The sequence below is a fragment of the Propithecus coquereli genome, unplaced genomic scaffold (assembly GCF_000956105.1).
Source record: "Propithecus coquereli isolate 6110/MARCELLA unplaced genomic scaffold, Pcoq_1.0 Scaffold188, whole genome shotgun sequence".
Classification (NCBI taxonomy): domain Eukaryota; kingdom Metazoa; phylum Chordata; class Mammalia; order Primates; family Indriidae; genus Propithecus; species Propithecus coquereli.
Window position 1 is genome coordinate 5495242 of NW_012143634.1, and position 17033 is coordinate 5512274.

Here is a 17033-nt window from a genome sequence, read left to right on the forward strand (position 1 = left end):
ACTATTTATGAGCAATGAATAATCCAAAAGTGAAATTAAGAAAACAATTCTATTCACAATAGCACTAAAAAGAATAAAATACTTAAAAATAAATGTAACATTCTGATTCAAGCAGCAGAGACGAAAAAAAAAGAGAAAAGAATAAATTTAACAAAGTAAGTGTAAGACATCTACGCTGAAAATGTAAAAACACTCATGAGGGAAATTAAAGAAGACCTGAACAAATGGAGAGACATCCCATGTTCATGGATTAGAAAACTCAGTATTAGTAATAAGGCAATTCTCCCCAAATTGATCTGTAGATTAACACAATCTCTATCAAATTTCCAACAGAATTTTTTGTGGAAATTACAAGCTGATTGTTGGGAGACAATTCTCCATAGATACTTTGCAGTTGCATGGTCTAGGTCTTCTGAACAAAGAACATGTTTGAACAGCAAAGCCCTTAGAAGCTAGAGATTTAGAGATGTGTCTCCCCAGTAGACATATGCTTACATTTCAAGGTAATAAACCTAGAGACCTTCTACTCCTCTACCCAGAGAAGATTTGTTTACATTCCAGAGTAAAGATGAAGTCATTCTCTCTCTCTTCCTAAAGGGGAGGGTACGCAGATGTGCCAGCAAACCTCATATAAGTTCAGAGTCTTCTAATTTGGAAGGGGGGGGGGTTTCTCCTGTGGTGAAACCCACCACATGTGCAGGTAAACATCTGACCCTCATTTGTGTTGCCCTGTGGACAATTGGATCATGGGAAATGGATTCAAGATGTTACACAGGGGTCTGATGTCTTCTGTCAGTATATGTATGTAAAACTGTGACAAACTAACTTGTTAGCTTGCAAGTAGGGTAAAATCTCAGACTCTTCAGTTTCTGACTTCACACTGATCCTTAAGTTAAATGGAATAGAGCCAGTATACCCAAAACAATTTTGAAGAAAAACTTGGAAGACTTTTACTTTTCAATTTTAAAACTTGTTACAAAGCTCAGGTATCAACACAATGTGGTGCTGGCATAAAAACAGACATATATATCAATGGAACAGAATTGAGAATCAAGAAATAAACTTTTATACTTATGGTCAATTGATTTTTGACAAAGGGGCAAGGCATTTCAATGGAGAAAGGATAGATCAGTTACTAGATAGACAGTTCAACAAATGGTGCTGGGAAAATTGGATATCCACTTGTGTACCATATCAAAAATTAACTCAAAATGTATCAGAGACCTAAATATAAAGGCTAAAGCTATAAAACTTGTAACAGAAAACAGGAGAGAGCAAGATTGTAGAATAGGAGGCCCCTCATGCATATCCTCCCATAGTAACAAGAATTCTGCACCCATCCATGGACAAAAGCGTCTTTGTGGGAGCCTTGGGATTGAGGTAGGAGGTTGTGAAGCCCTGGTGGAGCCTAAGACCCAGGAGGGTCATTTTGAAGTGCAGACCTGTACCTCAGTGGCAGACCAGCTGATCACTATCCTGGTTTCAGACCTAGAAGCAGCCCTGTTCCCCTAAGGGGTTGGCTACAACCTCATTTGGCCTTGAGCTTACCATCAAAACCATCTTCCAAGGGGTCTGGGAGGAATCATGCACTCTGGTGCCTTAGCAGACAGGCCTGCAAACTTCAGTCTAAGCACTGGGCTCAAAAGCTATCCTGCAACTCAGCTCCAGCCCCCCTCAAATGTGGTCCCAGATTAGTAATACTTGCACAAGGACCCAGAGGGAAATTTGCCCGTCTATGCCACTAGGACAGGCTTGCTGGCCTCTGTCCCACAGTAGATCCTGAAGGGACCCTGTCTTAACTCCAGACCCTCTCTGCCACAGCCCAGGAGTAATCCCACCCACACAGAAAACTGCTAGGAGACTAGCTTGTCTGAGCCACTGTGACAGGCTTGCCAGCTTCCATCCCATAGCAGATCCTGATGGGGTCTGGAAGCTTGACTCCAGCCCCTCTCAGCTGTGGTCTGGGAGCAAACCCAAAGGCACAGGGAACTGCTGGGAGATGTGCCTGTCTGTGTCACAGGGACAGGCTTGCCAGCCTATATCCCATAGCAGATCCTGAAGGAGCCCTGTCTCAGCTCCAGCCCCTCTCTGCCAAAACCAGGGAGTTATCCTGCCTGTTCAGGAAACTACAAGGAGACTACACCTGGACAAGCTTGCCAATCTCTCTGCTATAGCAGTTCCTGAAGGAGCCCTGCCTCGGCTCCAGCCCCTCTCAGTTGCAATTCTGGATCAATCCTTCCCACATAAGGAACTGCTGGAAGTCTTACCCGCCAGTGCCACCAGGTTGGGCTTGCCAACATCATTTCTACAGCAGTTCCTGAAATAGCACTGAAGTTCAGTTTCAGCCCCTCCCAGCTGTGGTCTGGAAGCAGTTCTGCTGAGCTGGGGTCCCACCCGGAGATATTCCCATCTGAGTTCGTGGATCTTGGTCCTGGAGGGAGGCATATGCAGCAGTGCCCCTGCAGGCTGACTCCCTGACCTCAGTTTCATTGTGGATCTTGAAACAGCCCTATAAATAGGCTCCAACCCTTCTCAATTGCAGTCTGATAGCAGGCTTGCTCATCCAGGAGCCTACTGGGAGACAAGCCTGAAGATCTTGGTCTCAGCTATGGACCCTGAAACAACCTTGTGTCTCAGTTCCAGCCCCTCTCAGCCATGGACTGGGGCAGTATGGCCAGGGACCCATCCAGTGATACAACGGGAACCCTCCCAGAGACATGGAGGAAGCCACACTTATCAGCACACCCGGTAACAGGTCTGCCATCTGTGAACACTGAAGTGGATCTTCACCCCATTACCAACCCCACAGACCAAGGTCCTGGAAACAGTCCAGTCCACCCAGGGACCAGAGAGGACCCATGCCCGCTAAAGCCCCTGGTAACAGGCCCACCAATTTTGGTCTCCACTGTGAACCCAGCATCAACCACGTGACCCAGATCAACCCCACTCAACCACGATGCTGGAGAAAATCCCATCAACCCAGAGAACTAACTTGCTGAAATCAGTCTGAAAAGACTGAAAGAGGGGTTTACTCCTTCAGATGCACAGACGCCAATGCAAGGCTACACGGATACCACCAAAGGAAGTTTATAGCAATAAATACCTACATCAAAAAAGAAGGAAGATCTCGAATAAATAGCCTAACCCTAACACTATACCTCAAGGAACTAGAAAAAGAACAAACTAAGCCCAAAGTCAGTAGAATGAAGGAAATAATAAAGATCACAGCAGAAATAAGTGAAATAGAGACTAGAAAGATGATAGAAAAGATCAATGAAAGAGTCGGTTCTTTGAAAATATAAACAAAATGGACAAACCTTTAGCCAGACTAAGAAAAAAAGAGAGAAGACTCAAAGAAAATCAGAAATAAAAGAGGAGATATTACAACTGATATTGCAGAAGTACAAAGGACCATAAGAGACTGCTATGAACAATTATATGCCAACAAATTGCCTAACTTAGAAGAAATGGATAAATTCCTAGAAACATACAATCTACCAAGACTGAATCAAGAAGAAACACAAAATCTGAACAGACCAATAATAAATAAGGAGATTGAATCAATAATAAAAAATCTCCCATCAAAGAAAAGCCCAGGACCGAATGGCTTCATGGCAGAATTCTAACAAACATTTGAAGAGTAACCAATAGCAGTCCTCCTCAAACTCTTCCAAAAAAAATGAAGAAGAGGAAATACTTCCAATTCATTCTATGAAGTCAGCATTACCCTGATACCAAAAGCAGACAAGGATACTACAAAAAAAGAAAATTTCAAGCCAATATCCCTGATGAACATAGATGTAAAAATCCTCAACAAAACGCTAGCAAATCAAATTCAACAGCACGTTAAAAGCATAATTCATCATGATCAAGTTGGATTTATCTCTGGGATGCAAGGATGGTTGAACATATTCAAATCAATCAATGTGATACACTATATTAATAGAATGATGGACAAAAACCATATGATCATCTCAATAGATGCAGAAAAAGCATTTGATAAAATTCGCCATCCTTTCATGATAAAAACTCCCAATGAATTAGGCATGGGGGGGTTGCAAAAATAATTTGCAATAGAAGGAATGTATGTCAACACAATAAAGGCCATATATGAAAAGTCCACAGCTAACATATTTGATGGTGAAAAGTTGAGAGCTTTTCTTCTAAGCTTGGGAGCAAGACAAGAATACCCACTCTCACTACTTCTAGTCAATATAGTACTGGAAGTTCTAGCCAGAGCAATTAGACAAGAAAAACAAATAAAAGGCATCCAAGTAGGAAAAGAAGTGAAATTGTTGCTGTTTGCTGATGATATGATCTTATACATATAAAACCCTAAAGACTCCACCAAAAATTTGTTAGAAGTGATAAACAAATTCAGTAAAGTTGCAGGATACAAAATCAACATGCAAAAATCAGTAGCATTTCTTTATACTAACAACAAACCATCTGAAAAAGAAATTAAGAAAACTATCTTAGCCAGGCGCGGTGGCTCACGCCTATAATCCTAGCACTCTGGGAGGCTGAGGCAGGATGATCCCCTGAGCTCAGGAGTTCGAGACCAGCCTGAGCAAGAGACCCCATCTCTACTAAAAATAGAAAAAATTAGCCGTGTGTGGTGGTGCATGCCTGTAGTCCCAGCTTCTGGGGAGGCTGAGGCAGGAGGATTGCTTGACCCCAGGAATTTGAGGTTGCACTGAGCTATGATGACACCACTGCACTCTCCAGCTCCTCCCACTACAATCAGAGAACTATCCCATCGGTGCAGGGACACACGTGTCTGAGCTAGTAAGATAGGCTCTTCAGACTCCAATCCACAGCAGACGCCGAGGGGGGCCAGTCTCAGCTCAGGCCCCTCATGCTGCAGTCCAGGAACTCTCCTGTCTGTATAGGGCTCTCCTGGGCGATATGCTCCCCTCTGAGCCAATGAAACCAGGCTCTCCAGCTTCCATCCCACAGTAGATCCCAGAGGGGCCCAGTCTCAGCTCTAGGCCCTCCTGCTGCAGTCATGAAACTATCCCTTCCGTGCTGAGACTTGCTGGGAGACAAGTGCCTTTTTGAGCCAATGAGCTTTCCTGCCTCCATCCCACAGCAGATCCTGAGGCAGCCCAGTCCCAGCTCCAGTCCTTCCTGCTGCAGTGGGGGAACTATCCCATCTGTGCAGGGACCTGCCAGGAGATGTGCACCCCTCAGAGCCAATAAGACTGGGCTCTCCAGGCTCTGTCCTACAACAGATCTAAAGGAGCCCCAGTCTCAGCTCTGGTCTCTCCTGTTGCAGTCAGGGTACTAACTACCATGCTTATGCAGGGACCTTCTGGGTGATACATGCCTGTCTGAGCCAATGAAACAGGCTCACCAGCCTCCTTCTCACAGCCGATCCCAAAGGGGCCAAGTCTCAACTCCAGCCCCTCTCACTGAAATCAAAGACCCATCTCACCTGTACAGGGACCTGCTGGAAGGCAGGCCTATCTGGACTACTAGGAAAGTATTGTGGACTTGGGTCCCTGGCCAGCGTTCCCACACAACCCCAGTACCCTCCTTGGTTATTCCCCAGGTCTATCCAGGCCAGAAAGCCACATTAAACTTGGAGCCCTCATGAGACTAGTGGCAAGCCTGGGCTTAGAGCACCCTCTAATGTTGAGATGGCTTTAGTGGTCACAGACTCAGGGAACACAACAGTCAGTCTGCTTAGAGTCTCTGGAAGGCCCTCTGAAGGATAGGCAAAAACAAAGCCAGACTGTGAAAGACTAAAATAAATACTTAATCCCTCAATGTACAGACATTGTCGCATATCCACAAGCATCGAGAACATTCAGGCCAGGTGCAATGGCTCATGTCTGTAATCCCAGTACATTGGGAGGCCAAAGTGAGAGGACTGCTTGAGGCCAGGAGTTTGAGACCAGCCTGAGCAACATAGCAAGACCTTGTCTCTGTAAAAAATACAAAAAGTTAGCCAGGCATGGTGGCATGCACCTGTAGTCCCAGCTACTCCAGAGGCTGAGGTGGGAGGATCCCTTGAGCCCAGGCAGGAGTTTGAGGTTGCAGTGAGGTATGATGATGCTACTGCACTCTAGCCCAGGCAACAGAGTGAGACTCTGTCTCAAAAACAAAAAATAAACAAACAAACAAAAGAAAATTCAAGAAAATATGACCTCCTCAAATGGAGAAAATAAGGGACAAGAGACTGACCCTAAGGTGATGGAGATGTGTAATCTCTTAGACAAAGAATTCAAAATAGTTGTTTTAAGGAATCTCAATTAACATAAAAAAGCACAGAAAATCAATTCAGAAATTTATCAGAGAAATTTAACAGAGAGACTGAAATAATAAAAAGCAAATCAAACTGAAATCTTAGAGCTGAAAAATAAAATGAATAAATTTAAAAATACAATAGAGAGCATCAACAGCAGAACAGATCAAACATAAGAAGGAATCAGTGAGCTAGAATAAAGACTATTTGAAAAATACAGTCAGAGAATGAAAAAAAGAATGAAAAGGAATGAAGAAAGCTTGCAGGATCTATGAGACAACATCAAAATAATAAATATTTCAGTTATTGGAGTTAAAGAGGGAACTGAGAAAGACAAAGCAGTAGGAAGCTTATTCAAAGAAACAATAATAGAAACTTCCCAACCCTGGGAAAAGATATAAATATCAAGGTACTAGAAGATCAAAGGTCAACAATCAGATTCAACCCAAACAAGAATACCCTAATGCATGTTATAAGCAAGCCATCCAAAGTCAAAGACAAAGAGAGGATCCTGAAAGCAGCAAGAGAAAAGGAGCAAATAACATTCAAGGGAGATCCAATATGCCTGGCAGCAGACTTCTCAGCAGAAGTCTTATAGGTAAGGAGGTAGTGGGACGATGTGTTCAGAGTACTGAAGAAGAAAAAACAGCCAACTAAGAGTACTCTACCCAGCAAAGCTATTCTTTAAACTTGAAGGAGAGAGAAAGCCTTTCCCAGACAAACAAAAGCAGAAGAAACTTATCGTTACTAGATCTGTCCCACAAGAAATGCTAAAGGGAGTTCTTCAAGCTGAAAGAAAAGGATGCTAACATGATTGTTATACTAATACTGTAATTGTGGTGTGTAAACCACTTAAATCTTTAGTAAGAAGACTAAAAGACAAACCTATTAAAATAACAACTACAAAAATTGTTAAGAGATAGGTAATGTGAAAAATGTAATCTGTGACATCAAAAATTGCAAATGTGGAGGGAGAAGGGAGTTAGTGTATACAGGTATGTTTTTGGTCTGTTTGTGTCTTTTCCCTTTTTTGCAATCCAAGTTAAGTTGGTATCAGTTTTAAATAACTCACTATAACTACAGGATGTTTTCTCATGGTAACCACAAAGCAAAAACCTATAATAGATACACTAAAAATAAAAAGCAACAAATTAAAACATACTACCAGGGAAAAATCACTTAATCACAAAAGAAGACAGTAAGAAAGGAAGAAAGGAGTTATAAAACAACTAGAAAACAAGTAACAAAATGGTAGTATTAAGTCCTTACCTATCAATAAAAACACTGAATGTAAACAAACTAAATTCTCCAATTAAAAGACATAGAGTGACTGAATAGAGGAAAAAAAAAAACAAGACAAATGTATGCTGCCTACAAGAAATTAATTTTACCTATAAAGACACACATAGACTGAAAGTGAAGGGGTAGAAAAAGATATTCCATGCAAATGGAAACCAAAAAAGAGAAGGAGTAGCTATACTCATACCAGATAAAATAGACTTTAAGTCAAAAACTGTAGAAAGAGACAAAGAAGGTCATTATATAATGATAAAGGGGTCCATTCAGCAAGAGGATATGACAATAGCAAATATATATATACCAAACACTGGATCACTCGAATATATAAAGCAAATATTAATAGATTTAAAGGGAGAGAGAGACTGCAATACAATAGTAGGGGTCTTCAACAACCCACTTTCAGCAATGGACAGACCACCCAGGCAGAAATACAACAAAGAAACATTGGAGTTAGACTATACTCTTAGACCAAATGGACCTAACAGACATTTACAGAACATTTCATTCAATTGCTACAGAATACACATTATTCTCATCAGCACATGGAACACTGTCCAGGATAGACCATATGGTAGGCCACAAAACAAGTCTCAAAAATTCCAAAACGTCAAAATTATATCAAGTATCTTTTCTGACCACAACAGAATAAAACTAGAAATCAATAACAAGAGGAACTTTGTAAACTGTACAAATATATAAAAATTGCTCCTCAATGACCAATGGGTCAATGAAGAAATTAAGAAGGAAATTTAAAAATTTCTTAAAACAAATGAACAATGGAAACACAATATACCAAAACATTATGAGATATAACAAAGGCAGTATTAAGAGGGAAGTTTACAGCAGTAAATGCCTACATCAAAAAAATAGACTTCAAATGAACAACGTAATGATGCACCTCAAGGAACTAGAAAAACAAGAACAAACCAAAATTAGTAAAAAGAAAGAAACACTAAATATCCAAGCAGAAATAAATGAAATTGAGACTAAAAAAATTACAAAAAAATCAATAAAATGAAAAGTTTGTTTTTTGAAAAGATAAACAAAATCCACAAACCTTTAGCTAAACTAAGGAAAAAAGAGAGAAGACCCAAATAAAAACAGAGATGAAAAAGGAAACAGAACAACTGATACCACAGAAATACAAAGGATCATTACAGACTATTATAAACAACTATACACTTTGGAAAATGTAGAAAATGAATAAATTCTTGGACACATACAACCTACCAAGATCGAACCATGAAGAAATAGAAAACCTAAACAGACCAATAATGAGTAATGAGATCAAAGCAGTAATAAAAAGTCTCCAATCAGGCCGGGCACGGTGGCTCACGCCTGTAATCCTAGCTCTCTGGGAGGCCGAGGCGGGCGGATTGTTTGAGCTCAGGAGTTCGAAACCAGCCTGAGCAAGAGCGAGACCCCGTCTCTACTAAAAATAGAAAGAAATTAATTGGACAACCAAAAATATATAGAAAAAATTAGCCGGGTATGGTGGCGCATGCCTGTAGTCCCAGCTACTCGGGAGGCTGAGGCAGTAGGATTGCTTGAGCCCAGGAGTCTGAAATTGCTGTGAGCTAGGCTGACGCCATGGCACTCTAGCCCAGGCAACAGAGTGAGACTCTGCCTCAAAAAAAAAAAAAAAAAGATCATATATGACAAACCCACAGATAATGTCATACTGAACAGGGAAAAATTGAAAGTCTTTTCACTAAGATTTGGAACAAGACAAGGATGCCCCACTTTTACTACTTTTATTCAACACAATTCCAGAAGTCCTAGCTAGAGCAATTAGGCAGAAGAAAGAAATAAAGGGCATTCGATGTGGAAAGAAAGAATTCAAATTATCCTTGTTTGCAGATAACATGATCTTATATTTAGAAAAACCTTAAGACTCTACCAAAAAAAATCTTAGAACTGATTAGTGAATTCAGTAAAGTTGCAGGATACAAAATCAACATACAAAAATAATTAGCATTTCTATACACTACAGTGATCAATCTAAAAAAGAAATCAAGAAAGCAATCACATTTATAATAACTACCAAAAAATACCTAGGAATAAATTTAACTGAAGAAGTTAAAGATCTCTACAAGGAGAACTATAACCACTGATGAAAGAAATTGAAAAGGACATACACAAAAACTGAAAAGATATCCCATGCTAATGTATTGGAGGAATTGATATTGTTAAAATGTCCATACTCCCCAAAGTGATGTGCTGACTCAATGCAATTCCTATTAAAATACCAATGACATTCTTCACAGAAATAGAAAAAACAATCCTAAAATTTGTATGGAACCACAAAAAACCCTGAATAGATAAAGCATTCCTGAGCAAAAAGAATAAAGCTGAGGCATCACACTACCTGACGTCAAATTATACTATAAAGTTATAGTAACCATAACAGTACGGCACTGGCATAAAAAAAGACACACAGACCAATGAAACAGAACAGAGAACCCAAAAATAAATCCATGCACTTACAGCCAACTCATCTTTAACAAAGGCACCAAGAACATACACTGGGGAAAGGGAAGTCTCTTTAATAAATTGTGCTGGAAAAACTGGACATCCATATGAAGAAGAATGAAACTAGATCCCAATCTTTAACCATATACAAAAGTCAACCTAAAATGGATTAAATACTTAAATGTAAGATCTGAAACTATGAAACTACTAGAAGAAAACACTGAGGATATGCTACAGGACATTGGTCTAGACAAATATTTTTTGGATAAGACCTCGAAAGCATAGGCCAGAAAAGCAAAAATAGACAAATGGGATTTTATCAAGCTAAACAGCTTCTGGACAGCAGAGGAAACAACTAACAAAGTGAAGAGACAACCTACAGAATGAGAGAAAATATTTGAAAATATCCATTTGACAAAGTATTAATAACCAGAATATATAAGGAACACAAACAACTCAACAGCTAAAAAAAAAAACAAAAAAAAAACCAAACAAATAAAACCGATTAAAAAATGGGCCAAAGAGCTGAATAGACATTTCTCATTTCTCTAAACAAGAAATACAAATGGCAACAGGTATATGAAAAAATGCTCAGCATCTCTAAACATCAGGGAAATGCAAATCAAAACCACAATAAGATATCATCTAACCCCAGTTAAAATTGTTATTATCAAAACGGCAAAAAATAATGGACGCTGGTGAGGATGTGGAGAAAAGGGAATGAATGATTGGACACTATTGGTGGGAATGTAAAGTAGTACAGCCATTATGGAAAACAGTATGAAGATTCCCGAAAAAACTAAAAACAGACCTACTGTATGATCCAGAAATCCCTCTGCTGGGTATATATCCAAAAGAAAAGAAAAGAAATCAGTATACTGAAGATATACCTGCACACCCATGTTTATTGCAGCACTATTCATAATAACCAAGATATGGAATCAGCCCAAGTGTCCATCAATGGATGAAGAAAATGTGGAATATATACACAATGAATACTATTCAGCCATGAAAGAGAATGAAATCTTATCATTTGTAGCAACATGGATGGAACTGGAGGACATTATGTTAAGTGAAATAAGTCAGGCACAGAAAGACAAATATCACATCTTCTCACTTAGATGTGGTAGCTAAAAAATTTGATCTCATGGAGGTAGAGAGTACAGTGGTGGCTACCAGAGGCTGAGAGGGGCAGGGGGCAAGAGGGGATGAAGAGATGGTTAATGGGTACAAAAATACAGTGAGATAGAAGCAATAAGTTCTAGTATTTGATAGTATAGTAGGGAGGCTATAGTTAACAATAATTTATTGTATGTTTCAAAATAGCTACAAGAGAAGAATTGCAATGTTCCCAACACAAAGAAAAGATGAATGTTTGAGCTGATAGATATCACAGCTATCCTGATTTGATCACTACACATTACATACATGGATCAAAATATCACATGTACCCTCAGAATATGTACACTTATTTATTTAATTTAATAGACAGGGTCTTGCTCTATTGTGCAGGCTGGAGTGTATTGGTCTGGGACTACACGCATGTGCCACCACTTCTGGCTCATTTTTTTTTTATTTTTTATAGAGATGGGGGTCTCACGATGCTGCCCAGACTGGTCTTGAACTCCGGCCTCGACCAGTCCTCCTACCTCGGCCTCCCAAAGTGTTGGGATTACAGGTGTGAGCCACCGTTCCCAGCTGTACAACTATTAAATATCAATAAAAAAGGAAAAAAATAATTCAAAGTGGATCATGGATTTAAATGTAAAATTATAAAACTTTCAAAGAAAACATCTTCAGGAACCAGGATTAGGTGAAGATTTCTTAGACATGACACTAAAAGCCTGATCAATAAAAGAAAAATATTAAAAAATGGGCTTTGCCAAAATTAAAAACTTTTGTTATGTAAAAGACCCTGTTAAAGGATAAAAAGACAAGCTACAATGTGATCAAAAATATTTGGAAGCCACATATCCAGCAAAAGCCTTATTTGTACAATACATAAAAAACTCTCAAAATTTAACAGTAAAAAAAAATCGAGTTATAAAATGGGCAAAGGATGTGAACAGATATTTTACCAAGGAAGAGATATGGATAGCAAATAAATACATGAAAAGATGTTCAACATCACTACCCATAAGGGAAATGCAAATTTATACCACAATGAGATATGATTGTAAACTTATTAGAACAGCTAAATATAATAAAATATAGTGATGATACCAAATGCTGGTGAGGATACAGAGGAACTGGGTCTTTCATACATTGCTGGTGGTAATGTAAAATGGCATAGCCACTCTGGAAAATAGTCTGGTACTGTATTAGCTTCCTAGGGCTGCTATTAATATAACAAATTACCACAAACTTGCTGGCTTAAACAACAGAAATTTATTCTTTCACAGTGCTGGAGGCTAGAAGTCCAAAATCAAGGTATCAGCAGGGCCATGATCTCTCTGCAGGGCCATAGTCTCTCTGAGACTCTTAGGGAAGCATCCTTCCTTGCCTCTTCCTAGCTTCTAACAGCTCCTGGCAACTCCTGATGTTCCTTGGCTTGTAGCTATATCACTCCACTGCCTCCTTCATCACGTGGGCTTCTTCCTTCAGCATATCTCTGTACCCAAATATCCCTCTCCATTCCTTATAAAGACATCAGTCATTGGATTTAGGTCCTACCCTAATCCAGTATGACTTGACTACATCTGCAAAAGTCCCTGTTTCCAAATAAGGGCACATTCATAGGTACCAGAGGTTAGGACTTGGACATATTTTGAGGGGACACAATTCAATCCACTACAGGCAGTTTCTTATAAAACTAAACATGTACTTAACACACGACCCAGCATTACACTTTTGAGCATTAACTTTCTATTGTTGCATAACTAATTACCATAAACTTAGCAGTTTAAAGCAACCACCATTTATTACCTTACGGTTCAATAGATCAGAAGTCCAGGCAGGCTCAGATGATTTCTGTGCTTAGGATTTCACAAGGCTAAAATCAAGGTACTGGCCAACCTAGGCTCTTATCTACAGGCTATGGGAAAGGATCCATTTCCAGGCTCATTTAGGTTGTTGGCAGAATTCAGTTCTATGCAGTTCGTTTCCTGGCTGGTTGTCACTAGGGGTCACTCTCAGCTTCTACAGCCACTCTCCAGTCCTTACACACAGCCATATCCATCTTCAAGCAACATGTTAAATCCTTCTTGTGCTTCATATATATCTGACTTTCTTTTCTGCCACCAACCAGAGAAAACTGTTTCTAAAAGGGTTCACATGATTATATCAGGCCCAGCTGGATATTCTTCCTGTCTTAAGGTCATTTGTGCCATACAAGGTAACATAATCATGGGAGTGATAGCTCATCACATTCACAAGTTCCACTATATTCACACATTCCAGATGTTACAGAAAGGGACTTCTTTGGGGGTCATTAAAAACTTCTGCTTACCATACAGTCTGCCCTCTGGCCCCCGATGATTCATGTCTCTCCTAAATGCAAAATACATTTATCCTCTCCCAAATTTCCCAAGGGTCTCAATCCCATTACAGCTTCAACTCAAAGTCCAAACTCTCATCTAAATCTCATCAAGTCAGAAATCCAAACTCTCATTATCAAATCATTTAGATTAGGTGGGGTGGGGGTCCTGGAACAATTTCTCTCCATCTGCAGACTCATGAAACTAAAGAAACAAGTCATCTATCCTTAACACGTCACAATGGAACAGGAATAGGATAAGAATTATAGCATAGACATTCCAGTTCAAAAAAGAGGAAAATGGAAGGTAAAAAGGAGTCACCAGTCCAAAGCAGCTTTTTTTTATTATTGCAGAGTACTATGGGGGTACAAACATTTAAGTTACATAAATTGCCTTTGCACTGTTTGAGTCAGAGCTACAAGCACACCCATCCCCCAAACAGTTCGCGCTGCACCTATTAGGTGTGAATATACCCATGCCCTCCTCCCCCTCCACCTGCCTGACACCCGATGAATGTTACTTCCATAGGAGCACATAAATGTTGACCATAAATGTTGATGGTGAGTTCATGTGGTGCTTGTTTTTCCATTCTTGTGATATTTCACTTAGCAGAATAGGCTCCAGCTCTATCCAGGATAATATAAAGAGGTGCTAGTTCACCATCAAAGCAGTTTTAAAATCTAGCTGGGAAACTCCTTTGGGTTTTAAGACTTGGAAACAATCCTATGTGCTTCTCAGTTCTGTCCTTTGGCTCTTGGCTCTGCCTTTTGGGCTTTCAGTTCCTCTCTGAACCATCCTTTTTTCATGAAAGGTAGAATGTGTTTACAGTAAGTAGTTTTATCAACCTTCTTCATGCCAGAATTCTCGGGGGTTTGACAGCTTCCTTTCACTTCAAACTCTGTTACTTTCAGTCTAAGCTAGCAGTATTTCTGCTGATATAAATTTCTCAAGAACTTTGTGGGCTTTGAGTGGATGTCATGGAGATTCACTACATTAAACAGAAGCCATGTCCACAAATCTGGTTGAGATAATCCCTCTTTATCTTTGGCTCCTGCTGAGATGTCTGAGGGACAACCTTAAACTTCCTAGAAGCCACTGGTTTGATTGAGAAGATCTGCGAAGCACATGCTCAACCTCTTATGAACAAATACTCTAACTTTTTATCTTCTGAGGTGTACAGCCACATATTCAGCTTTTTCGCTATGCCATGCTTTTGGAAACAAACTCTTAATTTTACTATCTTTCGCCACCTTGATACGCTGAGAATTACCCAATTTCTTTGTGTTTAACAGTTCTTCCTCAATTTGTCTCTCTCTTCCCACATTTCACTATGATCAGCAAAAAAGAAACCAGACCGCACTTTCAACGCTTTGCTTGGAAATCTTTTCAGCTAAATATGCGAGTTCATTGCTTTCAAATTCTACCTTCCACATAACTTCAGGACACAATTTTGCTAAGCTCTCTGCCAATACATAACAAGGATCTTCCTCCTTCCAGTTTCTGATAACATATGCCTCACTTCTGAGCCCTCGCCCACCAGCAGCATTCTCAACATCCATATTTCTACTAACATTCTGTTCAAGGCAATTTAGCTTTTCTGGATCATGCTCCACAAAATTCTCTTCAAACTTGGTTCTAAAGATACTTCACACATTTTTAAGTATTGTTATAGCAGCACCTCACTTTCAGATACTAAAATCTGTATTAGTTTTCTATCGTTGCATAACAAACTACCACAAACTTACCATTTCCTAACCTGTGTCCTGTATTTTGGCATTTATCTTATCTGGCTTTCTCTTTCTGAGAGTTATTTTGCTTGTGCTTCATCTAAGTCCTCTGTCTATGCCCCACTATGTTTTCTCATACAGTGTCTTTAAGCCTCCTCTTCTTGGCACTCTGCAGCCACAGGTTTGCAGCAACAGGCAGATGGCAGGAGCTCTATTGGAATTTGGTTTATTAATATTTCTCTACTTACGGGTAATTTGAACATCACAATATTCTATTTACCAAGTTCTGCTGAAGGCATGGGGTCATGTGTTGCTTTATTTTATGAGGTTTAATTTTGGGGGAAGGCTGAGTGGGGAGATTCAAAATGAGGCAATATTGCCACTGTTCTACAAACCCAGAAGGCTAGTGTTTCACAATGGTATAGATTACCAATTCTGAAACTACTTTCTATGTATTCTAGGATTGAGCAAATAAATATATTGAGCCAGACCTACCTACCTACCTACCAACCTACCTTCCTTCTTTCCTTCCTTTTCCTTTCTTTCTTGAGACAGTGTCTCATCTGTTGCCCAGACTGGAGTGGAGTGGCAGGATCATAGTTCCCGGTAGCCTTGAACTCCTGGGATCAAGTGATCCTCCCACCTCAGCCTCAGTGCTGGGATTATAGGCTTGAGCCACCGTGCACAGTCTCTTGTTCTTTTTTTTGTCCCCCCCCCACCTCATTTCATGCCAACTATTTGACTATGTTTTATTTTTTCCCTCCTTTTCCTCTTCTGGCTTGGAAGTCATGTAATCCATTTTTACTCTTGTAGTAGTTTCTCTTAAAATTTTTAACATACTTGGTTTGAAATCTAAAATTAATCTATATCTTTACTGTCCTCTTGCATGGACCTTAAAATACTCTCCCTCCAATTTCCCCTTCCAATTATACATATTATTGCTACATTTTAATTCCACCTTGTTTTTAATATACTCAAATTAATCATTGTCATTTTTGTTTTTATAGTCAATTCCTATTTAGATTTATCCGTACATTTACTGATTTCTTTTTCAAGTTTATCAATTTATTTGCTCACCATGGCTTTCTGCATCCTACACTGTCCTTCAGGATTCAAAATATTTCTTTCTAAAGTGAATCCTTTAGAGGTTCTCAGGGTGACAGTCTGTGAATGATAAGCTCCTTCAGTCTTTGTCTGAAAATGTTATTATTTTGCCTTTCTTTGAATACAAAATTTAGTCCCACGGTATGGCAGCTATGAAAATATGCCACTCAGATCTCTTGCTACAGGAAAAATAATTGACAGATGGTCTCAGTTGCTGCAGTCTGAATCTACCACCACGTTAGCATGGAGACCCCACTTTACACAGGCTGCTTTCTTGAATGACTAAGCATGGCAGTCTTAGAATCTGCATATGCGACTCTCCCTTCCCATGTGTCAGACTTGCCGTGGTCTGAAGGCTCTTCCCACCTGCTGGGGCTTCCTCCCCTTTTACCTTCATAGGCATTTCTCCAGTCAGTCCCTGCATGTCCAATCCCATGTTGGCTCCTGCTTCTTGGAAGACCTAGACTAATACACATGGTCTGTAAACTAAACCAATATAAAATATATAAAGTAATAAAAGTCTCAATCCCATCCTTGCCCACATCTACTGTTTCCCCCATCACAACCATATTCAAACAGATGTACTACTTTTTACCAATCTGTTTTTGTGTACACTTTGAGTTTGTTGTGGAAAGATAATAAAATATAAATACATAATCTTCCTCTTTCTTACACAAAAGGTAGCATACTATTAGGTCATTAAAT